Genomic DNA, 11,847 nt, shown 5'->3' on the forward strand with positions numbered 1-11,847 from the left:
AATTTTCTTGAAGAGATCTCTAGTCTTTCCCATTCTATTGTTTTCCTCTGTTTCTTTGCATTGATCACTGAAGAAGGCTTTCTTGTCTCTCATTGCTATTCTTTGTATCTCTGTGTTCAAATGGGTATATCTTTTCTTTTCCCCTTTGCTTTTCACTTCCCTTCTTTTCACAGCTATTTGTAAGATCTCCTCAGACAGCCATTTTGCTTTTTTGCATTTCTTTTCCATGGGGATGGTCTTGATCCCTGTCTTCTGTAAAGTGTCACTAACCTCTGTCCATAGTTCATCAGGCACTCTATCTATCAGATCTAGTCCCTTAAATCTATTTCTCACTTCCACTGTATAATTGTAAGGGATTTGATTTAGGTCACACCTGAATGGTCTCGTGGTTTTCCCCACTGTCTTCAATTTAAGTCTGAATTTGGCAATAAGGAGTTCATGATCTGAGCCACAGTCAGCTCCCAGTCTTGTTTTTGCTAGCTGTATAGAGCTTCTTCATCTTTGGCTGCAAAGAATATAATCAGTCTGAATTCGGGGTCAACTGTCTGGTTATGTCCATGTGTAGAGTCTCCTCTTGTGTTATTGGAAGATGGTGTTTGCTATGACCAGTGCATTCTCTTTGTAGAACTCTATTAGCCTTTGCCCTGCTTCATTCTGTACTCCAAGGCCAAATTTGCCTCTTACTCCAGGTGTTTCTTGACTTCCTACTTTTGCAATCAGTCCCCTATAATGAAAAGGACATCTTTTTTGGGTGTTAGTTCTAGAAGGTCTTGTAGATTGTCAAAGAACTGTTCCACTACAGCTTCTTCAGCATTACTGGTCAGGGCATAGACTTGGATTACCTTGATATTGAATGGTTTGCCTTGGAAATGAACTGAGATTATTCTGTCATTTTTAAGATTGCATCCAAGTACTGCATTTTGGACTTTTTTGTTGACTATGATGGTTACTCCATTTCTTCTAAGGGATTCCTGCCCACAGTAGTAGATATAATGGTCATCTGAGTTAAATTCACCCATTCCAGTCCATCTTAGTTCGCTGATTCCTAGAATGTCGATGCTCACTCTTGTCATCTCCTGTTTGGCCACTTCCAATTTGCCTTGATTCATGGACCTAACTTTCCAGGTTGCTATGCAATATTGCTGTTTACAGCATCGAACCTTGCTTCTATCACCAGTCCCATCCTCAACTGGGTGTTGTTTTGGCCAACACCCAGGTGAAAATTTAAGCAACAATTCATGTTTGGAAGGCATCATTGCAAGGAAATTAATTGAAAAAGTAAATAATTGAAGACCCAGAAGCTTCTCCTAGTAAACTTGTGGAGAGGAAAATAAACAAACACAACTGAGCCCAGTGGCCTTGTTTTCCTCCAGCTAAGACTACCTTCTCAAATATCACCTACTCGTCCTCAGCAGTGAGAACTCCAAACCTTGGCGGTTCTGTAGTTTTGCCACAAACTTTATTTTTCAGAAGCCAAGACCAGCAGAAAACTTAACTGCATGCTTTCTTTCTTTCTTTTTTTTTTTGAGAGAGAGCCTTGAACTCCCATCATAGAAATTTTCTAAGGACAAATAAGGTAAAGTAGACTTGAAAATAGGTATTTAAAAGAATCAGAACTTCCAGGATATTCAGCCTGAACTGTAGTTACATTTCAACAAATAAATACATAAAATAGATAGTCTAACTACTGGGACCAACAAAAACCTTAAAGGAACCCAAATGCATGACCTTAGGGGAAAACCTAAGTGCTACTTAAATAAGCCTCATTTTAATGAACTCATCACTGATGCACCCTCACAACTGCATATTTATACTCCTGTCTGCTAGTAGAATAGGTGGCTGGGCTTTTGTTTTGCTTTATCCAAGTGGAATGCATTTCTCTAGGAGCACAGCATATCTCAGACCTGGGTCTGGATGGAGACCAAGGAATGTGAGATCAGAGAGTGCCTGAAGTTACCAGATAATGGCCAACAGGCAATAAAGCTTTTCATTCTGTAAAATAAAGAATTGGACTAGATGAACTCTTAGGAGTCTTCCAGTTTGAACATTCTGTGATTCTATGATTCCACCCCACATTCCATATTCATTGACAAACAAGGAAAATCTGATCTGGACTGGTGGTTTCTGAGACCTCATGATTCCATAAAGGACCAGGAAAATGTGGTCATTCCAGACATATTTAATTTGTGTATATTTCATCATTGCTGAGCCCTTCCCAAACATTAAACTGGGACTAGGGTTCAGGGGCATTTGAAAAACATCACAGAAAGGTCCTGGCTATTTGGTTTATATTATATTAAGCTAAGGGAGATAGAGTAAAGATTTCTTAATTCTTAACAGGTGAGTAAAATCCTGAAGGCAACAATGAGATCTATACTGGAAGACTCTGAAAGAGGAGTCCTTGAGGGAAGAGCTTGAAAAGAGCTCAGAATGTTCAGTCTAGAAGTTTTGTCAGACTACAATTCATGGTATTTTTGTCTAAGGTTCACCATATGTTAGGAAAATTAAAGTGACTGTTTTTCAAAAATGAAATGTAATCTTCAGTACCAGAAACAGACATAGAGAACAGACTTATGCACATGGTGGTGGGAGGGAGGAGGAAGGAGAAGATAAGATGTATGGAGAGAGTAATATGGAAACTTACATTACTATATGTAAAATAGATAGCCAATGGAACTTGCTGTATGACTCAGGGAAATCAAACAGGACTAGTTAACAACCTCGAGGGGTAGGATGGGGACAGAGAAGGGAGGGAGGTCCAAGAGGGAGCTGCCATACGTATACCTATGGCTGATTCATGTTGATATTTGGCAGAAAACAACAAAATTTTGTAAGGCAATTATCCTTCAATTAAAAAAAAAGCTGAAACTGCAATACTTTGGCCACCTTATGCGACGAGTTGACTCACTGGAAAAGACTCTGATGCTGGGAGGGATTGGGGATGGGAGGAGACGGGGACGACAGAGAATGAGATGGCTGGATGGCATCACCTACTCGCTGGACATGAGTTTGAGTGAACTCCGGGAGTTGGTGATGGACAGGGAGGCCTGGTGTGCTGTGATTCATGGGGTTGCAAAGAGTTGAACACGACTGAGCGACTGAACTGAACTGAATCGAACTGAAAAAAAAAAAGAACCTTAAAAAAATGAAATGTATTCCAATAACAAGAGCAAAGAAATTATACATCCACTTTTTTAAATTAGGGTTTAATTTGCATCCAGAAAATTCACCTTTGTAGTTAAAATTCTTTAAATTGACAAACACACATGATCATGCATAACCACCACCATAATCAAGTTAAAGAACAGTTCCATCACCCAAAAGAATTCTCCCTTGCCTCTTTGTTGTCAATCCCTCTCTCATTGTCTAGCCATTGGCAACAACCTATCTATTATTCTTTTATGGATTTTGCCTTTGAAAGAATATCACATACATGAAATTGCAAAGAAGTCAACTTTATGAGCCTAGCACAATAAATACAAGCTTTATCCATGTCATACATGTATCCATAGAATATTCTTTTTTGTTGCTGTATAGTATTCCACTGCATGGTTAGACCACAGTTGAGAACCGTTTGGGTTGTTTTCAGTTATTGACAATTACAAATAAAGTTACTATAAACATTCCCATACAAGTTCTTGTGTAATGTAGGGTTTAACTTCTTGAGAACAAGTACTTAGGGAATGAGATTGCTAGGTCAATACACTGAGTATATGTTTAACCTTATAAGAAATTGCTACACTGTTTTCATAGTGGCTGAACCACTTGGCGTTTCCACCAGCTTTGTTCTAGAGTTCAAGTTTCTCTACAATCGTGCCCACACTTGGTAAGATCAGTGTTTTTCTTTAAGAATTTCTAATAAATGGGCAGTGATATAGCATGTGGTTTTAATTTGAATTGCCCTAATGATGTTGAACATAATTTCATATGCTTATTTGCCATCCATATATTTCTTTGGTGAAGTAACTGTTTGGATCTTTTGCCCAGTTTTAACTGGGTTATTTCTTTATTGTTGCTTCCCATTACTATTTTATATTCTGGATATAAGTCCTTTATCAAATATGTATGTGACTTGAAACTATTTTCCCCTAGCTTGCCTTTTCATTGTCCTGACAGTGAATTTTGAAGAGTGATAGGGCTACTTTTGAAGTCCACAATTTATGCCTGAGAGATAAAACAGAAATAGTAAAAATTCATAACTCTTATTTGACCCCCATCTTCTCTGCTGAGAGTGCTCCCTATAATGAATATTAATGTTACAAACACTAGCAGAAGAGGGTGGAAACATCCAATGTTTTAATAAATTTGAATAGAATATCTTGTTCTCTAAACAAGAACCCATGATTCTGTTAGAGGGAATGCAAATATGAGGTGTGCCAGTGAGAAAATGGGAAGACTAGCAGAGGAGCCAGAGGACTGCAGACCCACCAAATGTCTTAGTCCTCAAACAGAGGAGGAGATGGAAATAGCACCTAGCAAAGGACACTGAACACAAAACAATGCTGATGAGACTCCAGCATAGGGAGATATGGTGAGCACACGGACAATTCCCAGTTTCTACTTGGAGTTGGCGTGAGTTCATGAATAGGTCACATGAAATCAACTTACTTTTTCTAGTCTCAGACCAAAAACACATAGTAGGTACAGAACATATGATGTCTACATTTCACAAAGTATTCTTTAAATAGCTTAGTTGATAATGTGGGAAAATGGGGATGAGATGGTCCTTCATTAGTTACATTTGCAGTTTTTTAAGAAATCCATGCAATGGGTCAATGGAAAGCTAGAGAAATTTTGCCTTGGTTCTCTCACCCCAAATAATTTTATCAATGATTCATACAAAAATATGGGGGGTAGGCATTCTAAATTTGTAGAAAGCTGGAAATGATTATAAATCCATGAGTGATTATGATTTAGGAACCAGTAAAAACTAAAAACTTTTTTCCAAGTCAGGCTGAATATAATGAGTTTTAAAGGCCACCTCATGCGACGAGTTAACTCACTGGAAAAGACTCTGATGCTGGGAAAGGCTGGGGGCGGGAGGAGAAGGGGACGACCGAGAATGAGATGGCTGGATGGCATCACCGACTCTGTGGACATGAGTTTGAGTGAACTCCGGGAGTTGGTGATGGACAGGGAGGCCTGGCGTGCTGTGATTCATGGGGTTGCGGAGAATCGGACACGACTGAGTGACTGAACTGAACTGAACTGAAATGAGATAAATTTAAAGCCCTGAATTGAAGTCCAAAAATCAGTTTGTTTGGGGTATTGAAGGATACAGGGATTAGTGCAAAGAGGTAAGAACATGACTTATGGTTTAAGTCAACAGTATGCCTCATATGAGTCAACAAGGAAGTATGATATCCAAAATTCCTAACATGCAAGCTTGAGAGATACTGATGGAAGTTTATCATTTTAGAATGTGGACAGCTGATGGTTCTATTGGGGCACACCTGGAGTTTGTGTCCAGTCTAAGGCACTACCCACCTCCCCTCTCCTCTAGCAAGACTACAAACTGGAATATGTTCTAAGAGCAGTAGTTATTCATTCATATGATGTAAGCAATGACCAAGATAATGGGAAATGCTGGACATGTGAGGGAAGAAATAAAGACTTTGTGAGCTTATAGTTGCTGACATAAAATAGTGAAAGATTTGCAAGTAACTGAGAAAACAGAATTGCTCAAAATAACCCCAGAACTAAGACCAAGGGGAGAAAAGTCCAAGTAGGAGAAAATTTCTGAATTGCTGCTCAAATATGGAGTGTTTGTTTTGAAAGTTAGTGATTCTTTTTTTTCAAAGGAGGCGTTCAAGAATAAACCAGATTATCTCCAGGAACAGATGTATATAAAAGAGATCACAAAATGCAATAAGTAGATACATAAAATAACTATGAAGGTCTTATTTGACTTAACGAATATGTGTGTCAATGATCATATGATCCTTGTTTGAATGCTCACTTTTTTGAAACTTGGGGAAAAGGGGAAAATTAACAAATATGTGGCAGGAACTGGGACTCAGAGCTACAAAAGAATATTTGGAATCAATTTGGAAATACTTCCAAGAAGTTGCATTTGGACTTTTGGTTGCTTTTGAATTTTGTGTCAAACTGAAAATTAGATTTTAAGATTTTATGAGTTGCAGAGATATTAAATTTTTTACATGATTTCTTCTACTTGACATTCCTAAGAAATCATAAGCAACTGAAAGAACAGTAATAAACAAATACAATGTTAAATAGGGCAAGAATTTTTTCATTAGATATAGTGGGAGCCATCTAGAGTTTTGGCAAAATTTTAAAAAAAAGAGAAAATAAACATGTGGAAGGGGGAAAAAGTGTATTTCATAGCTGTGCTCAATATTGATCAATATAGTAATAATTCTCCAGAAATAATCAGTGGCGAATTAAGATTAACAAGAATTGTCATAAATGGTGTAATGGGCTACATACAACAAAAGATAATAAGCTGAAATAACAAAGGAAAAATTACAGGGAGACACATGATCAACAGAAACATTCATGGCAAGGAAACTGAAAACCATCAAAATCCTGTCAATACAGTTAATCATGTGCCTTCTCTAAAAAAGTGTCAGCACTACATTCTTCCAGGAAATCATCCCAGAATCAGGCTGCTCTGAGTCCATAGAGTTCAATTGGTTAAATGGCTAAAAGCAAACAATCAATTCAGAAGCTGAAAAGTTCACCTGTTCTGGAGGTGGAAAATGATAGTGAAAGACCCAAAGGAAAAAACATAATGAACTGAATTAAAATTTTTTAGACTTTTCCTTTGCTTCTTGGCAACACATTCAACACCATCTAGCATAACAACATGTTGTGGAATGCATAACACACATATACATATTATAGATGTGAATATTTACATATACAAAGAAATTTTCCTGTTAATCCTATTTCTTTTACTTTTATTACTCAAATATACATTGGGAATAAAAATGTAGAATTTTCACATACATATGTAGAGCTCAAGCAGGGAGAAAATCTCAATCATGAGTTTTAAAAGTAAAAATAATACCATGACTAGGATCATGTAGTCATATGGACTCTGTCTTTACAGCTCAACTAAATATTCTAGTATTCCTTTGGGGGAATATGTTTTTGGTTGTAATCAAAGTTAGTCTGACACCCAGGAAAAGGAGGTGGTTGTGACAATGGTATTTCTTTGATATATATATACGTAGATCCCTACCACCCAAGTGTCTTCGTGTTAGAAATGTTTTCTTTTTGGTTAAATTTAGTATTCCTCCTATAAATTTCTTTAACAACCAGGGTTCCCAGAAAATAAGTATACCATTCAGTTCTAAAAGCTAAATGCCAATGAGTTTGTCTACGTCTTTCCTTCCCAGCAAGAGGACAGAAGAGGAATGGAGGAATCTTAGATAGACATGACAGTGGTCAAGAGGAAGCGGTGAAGGGGCCAGGAAAGGAAGGGTACAAGAAACTGACGTCATAGGTCATGTCTCACAAACTCCACTTTTCTTTCCACCTTTGCTTCAGTAAACTCTGGCTTTCATAATGATAACTCCCAAAGCATAATAGCTTACCAGGTGGCTCAGTGGTAAAACAAACAAAAACCCACCTGCCAATGCCGGAGACATAGGTTTGATCTCTGGATCAGGAAGATCTCCTGGAGAAAGAAATGGCAATCCACTCCTGTATGCTTGCCTGGGAAATCCCACGGACAGAAAAGCCTGGTAGACTACAGCCCATGGGGTTACAAAAGAGTGGGATATGACTTAGCAACTAAACAACAATGACAAACACAAAATAATTAGCAAAACACAACTTGGTAGAGCTGATTTTACGTTAGCTGTGATCAAAGTAAATTTTATCAAAACCTTTAAAAAGTGACTTGATCTCCTCCTTTCAGGTCATCCTCAGAAGAATACTAAAAAAACCTCACTGCTGTTGATCAATTCATTTGTTTTTAAAGAAAATTCTGTAAACTGGCTTTCCATCAACACACCTGCTATATTATAGATGTGACTCCATGTGGCTTTGTGTAAAAGTGTCTCATAAATACCACCTCCTCCATGAAGCTTTCTCTGAGTCCACAACACTGCTCCCCCATCATCACACCTTCATGCTCTTCTAGGGCTTTGTCAGCCCTCTCTTAGCACTTCCTTCATTCAAATGACTCATTCAAATTCACCATCCCAGCTATATAGCAAACTCCTTTGCATGACCAGTATCTAGGCTAATACTTGGCAAAAACACATTTGATAACACTTTGATATTTGAACGATCAAACACCAAAAGATAAGTGTATGTTCCTATTACTTTAGACTATGAGCTCCTTGACAAAAACATTTAATTATAGGACAAGGCTGCCCAGGGGTGACGCTTTCCTCCAAGTGTCTCCTTTTGGATTACCCAAAATTATTTTTCCTTCATAAACTTAGAAAATTTTCAATCTGTTACCTAACCTTTCATAAATAGTAGGTTGGTGATCCTGTACCACCAGGAAGATAGATTAGATGACTTATTGGAATTTTCCAGCTTCACAGCACCATTTCAGAGGCATTAACAAGTAAATATTACACTAACTGGCAATTCAGACAGCAGTTATAATTTTAGTCTTCTTTGTCATCACTGCCTTCATTTCATTCTTATGAAAATATCAATGTGTTTTGGGAGGTCTCAGGGAAAAGAACCAAACCTATTTAGCTAGAACAACTCAAACCTCCTTTCTTTTAAGTCCACATCCTTTTCGTCTGTGGACCAATGTAGAAACCGTTTCCCTCCTGCAAAGGAGCCTGCCTTTGCCAAGCCAAACAGCAGGCACAAAGGCAAATGGAGCGGGTGCCCTGGCTCAGCCTCTGGGTCCTACCTTTGAGGATTGGCAACAGGCGTCTTCTCCCTTCTTCCAACACCTTCCACATGATGCTCACTGACCTCCAGTGGCAGTTCCAAGTTCTTTCACAAGTACTCATGGAGGCCAGTTGGATTTCTCTTGAACAGTTTAAATTGCTCCACCTACCTAGTCAAGACGAAATTTAGAAGTTACGAAAGTTCTGGAATCAATGGCTTCTTTTTTATACAGTCGCTGACTAAAATAGCAAAAATGTTAAGCAGAAGTGAATTTCAACATTCATTTTCAGATACTATTGGGTATTTTAAGCATTAATACTTGTAGTAGGACTGAAATACATGTGCAATAATCCCAATATACACTACACCTTTTGCTATAATGTCTAACTCATCTCATCTTTCTCTAGAATCCTGATTAAAGTACGGGGGGGGGCACTTATTTTCCAAATTAAAATCATTTCCTTTGGGTTAATTCAGTCAACTGTAAGTTTCTCACTTTTTTTAGTAAGAACCAACCCCCAACCCTGCTCCACCTTCCAGAGGTGGCATCTAGGTGCAGGGGAGGCTGACATATCTACATGTGCTTCATTGCTCTTTTCTTCCCTCTTCTGTGTATTGTGCTTGATCTGGTCTTTTTCCTAGGAACCCATCTATGACATCTGTTGAGATGAAAGCACTCCCTGGCATGGCACCACTTTACCTTCTGCTGATTCCTTGTCCTGGTTTAGGGTTTAGGTGTCTCCTCCCAAAGGCATACAGAAGTATTTAAATCCCCTAAAGGCCATACCTAGTCTATAGGTTAGGAACACATCACATCTAGCCTATCTGCCTTTACAGGCAGTACTTACATGGCTGGCACCATGATGCTCCAGTACATGCAGGAAGAAACAGATTCTTTAAGGGGCTACCTTCAATATTCTTTGTCTGGGAAGCAAGAAGCAAGCCCTCTACACAGGGAGTTTCCCAAAACTATCTCAGTGTTTCTGCTTCTCACTTCCATTTCTTGGGATTTTCTCCAAGAGAGGAAAACGAGGACAATAACATCTGACTTCTTGTTTCTCTTCCTCCTACCTTCCTGTCTCTGTGGGGAGGCCAAACAAAAGAAAGTACAAAAACAAAAAACCTAAGTACCTTGATGGGAACTTTCCTTGCAAGAGATTCCAGTATTTCTATACAATGACTTATAATAAAACCCTATTGAAGTAAGTGTGCCAGGTTTGGTTTTTTTCTCAAGGAAACAAGATTTCAAAACCACTGTCTTACTGTGGACTCAAAAAGTCATTTTTGAGGCTCAAAACAGTAACACAACAATAACAATAAAACCTTATAGCTAATTTTAACAACAGGAAGCCTTCAGGAAAATGTGATTTTAAAAAGAATGAAAAAGACAACTGTTATATATTTTCAAAATATTGATTCACTTTCAGATTTTTTTGATAATATGAGAAGTAACAGAAGTATTATACTAAATCACACTGTCTCTACAATATGGTTTATTCTAGACAGTTGATAAAGGGAAATGAGACAAAGAATGGCATGAGATACTCCAAGTAAATATAAATAATTTCCCTATAAGCATTTGGATGTGATGTTTCAAAGTAAAACTTTGCAGTTTCTAAAACAAATTCAACCTACATATGTAGAGCCTTCTATATGCAATGCACTGGAGACCAAGTAATGAATAAAGATCACAATCGTACTCATTTTCATTTTCTTGCTTGTTTTATGATGATACTATTCCACTGTCCCTTTTTACTCTTTCTATGTGGTTTATCTTTTTAATTGGGGCCTAGCTGCTTTACAATGCTTTGTTGTTTTCTGCTGTACACAAAGTGATCAACTACATGCATACACATATCCCCACCCTTCCCCCATCTGTCTATCTCATACACGTATACCCATACAAACATTTATCTATATCTTATACTAACAGCAAGGCAATGATAACAGATAATACTTTGCTGTTTTCTAAATCTTATGACAAAACATTGTGACAAGAAGAGGAAGTATTAGTAATCTCATATATATTATAGTTAATAAAATTGAGATTTAATAAGGTTAGGTAACCTGCCCAAAGTCACTCAATTAATGTCATAAATTAAGACTTAAATCTAAGTCCTTTGACACTGAGTTGGCAACCTCTTCCATGCACCATTTTAGATCTTCTTGTTACCAGAATTTCTTCAAGTAATGGTCTTAATTTACCCCCAGTGGTGGAGAAGGAAATGGCAGCCCACTCCAGTGTTCTTGCCTGGAGAATCCCAGAGACGGTGGAGCCTGGTGGGCTACCATCTATGGGGTCGCACAGAGTCGGACATGACTGCAGTGACTTAGCAGCAGCAGCAGCAACCCCCAGTGGGCCAGGGAACATGTGGTTCGGAACTCGGTATATAAGCCTAAAGGGACAAAAGCTAGATAACTTATTCTAGTATATTCTATGTATACTGCTGCTGCTGCTAAGTTGCTTCAGTCGTGTCCAACTCTGTGCGACCCCATAGATGGCAGCCCATCAGGCTCCCCCATTCCTGGGATTCTCCAGGCCAGAATACTGGAGTGGGTTGCATTTTCTTCTCCAATGCGTGCATGCATGCATGCTTAGTCGCTTCAGTCGTGTCTGACTCTGTGCAACCCCATGGACATTGGCTCACCAGGCCCCTCTGTCCACGGGATTCTCTAGGCAAGAATACTGGAGTGGATTGCCAGTTCCTTCTCCATCTATGTGTACTGCTACCTACCAAATTTGACACTTGTTCCCTGGTGTCTATTTTATACTAATAAAACGGTAGTTTAGCTGGGCACCTGCCTCCCCATCCCCTTTTTCAACAGCAGCATATGAAAGTGAAGGCCATCTATCCGTGGACCATATGGACTAAGACAAGCCTAAGGATGGTAGACCAACAGGATAGAAGAGTCCTGGAGCCTGATTCTGTGTAATCATCCCGCCCATCTGAACTACTTAACCCTCAACTATTAATAAACTAAGAAATAAATTTTAATCTTATTTAAGCCACTTTTATT

At 38.5% G+C, this 11,847-nt stretch overlaps 1 long non-coding RNA gene across 1 annotated transcript in view; it reads right to left on the reverse strand.

Moving 5' to 3' along the window:
- Positions 1-8,960, reverse strand: part of LOC148778738 (uncharacterized) — a 306,939-nt gene extending 297,979 nt beyond the window's left edge. The window contains exon 1 of the long non-coding RNA XR_016038165.1: positions 8,849-8,960. This is a non-coding gene — a long non-coding RNA (uncharacterized LOC148778738). The remainder of the gene's footprint in view (positions 1-8,848) is intronic.
- Positions 8,961-11,847: the final 2,887 nt, after the last annotated feature.

Source organism: Moschus berezovskii, chromosome 1 (genome assembly GCF_049115385.1).
Source record: "Moschus berezovskii isolate FMDL1 chromosome 1, NW_MosBer_1.0, whole genome shotgun sequence".
NCBI classification, from domain to species: Eukaryota; Metazoa; Chordata; class Mammalia; order Artiodactyla; family Moschidae; genus Moschus; species Moschus berezovskii.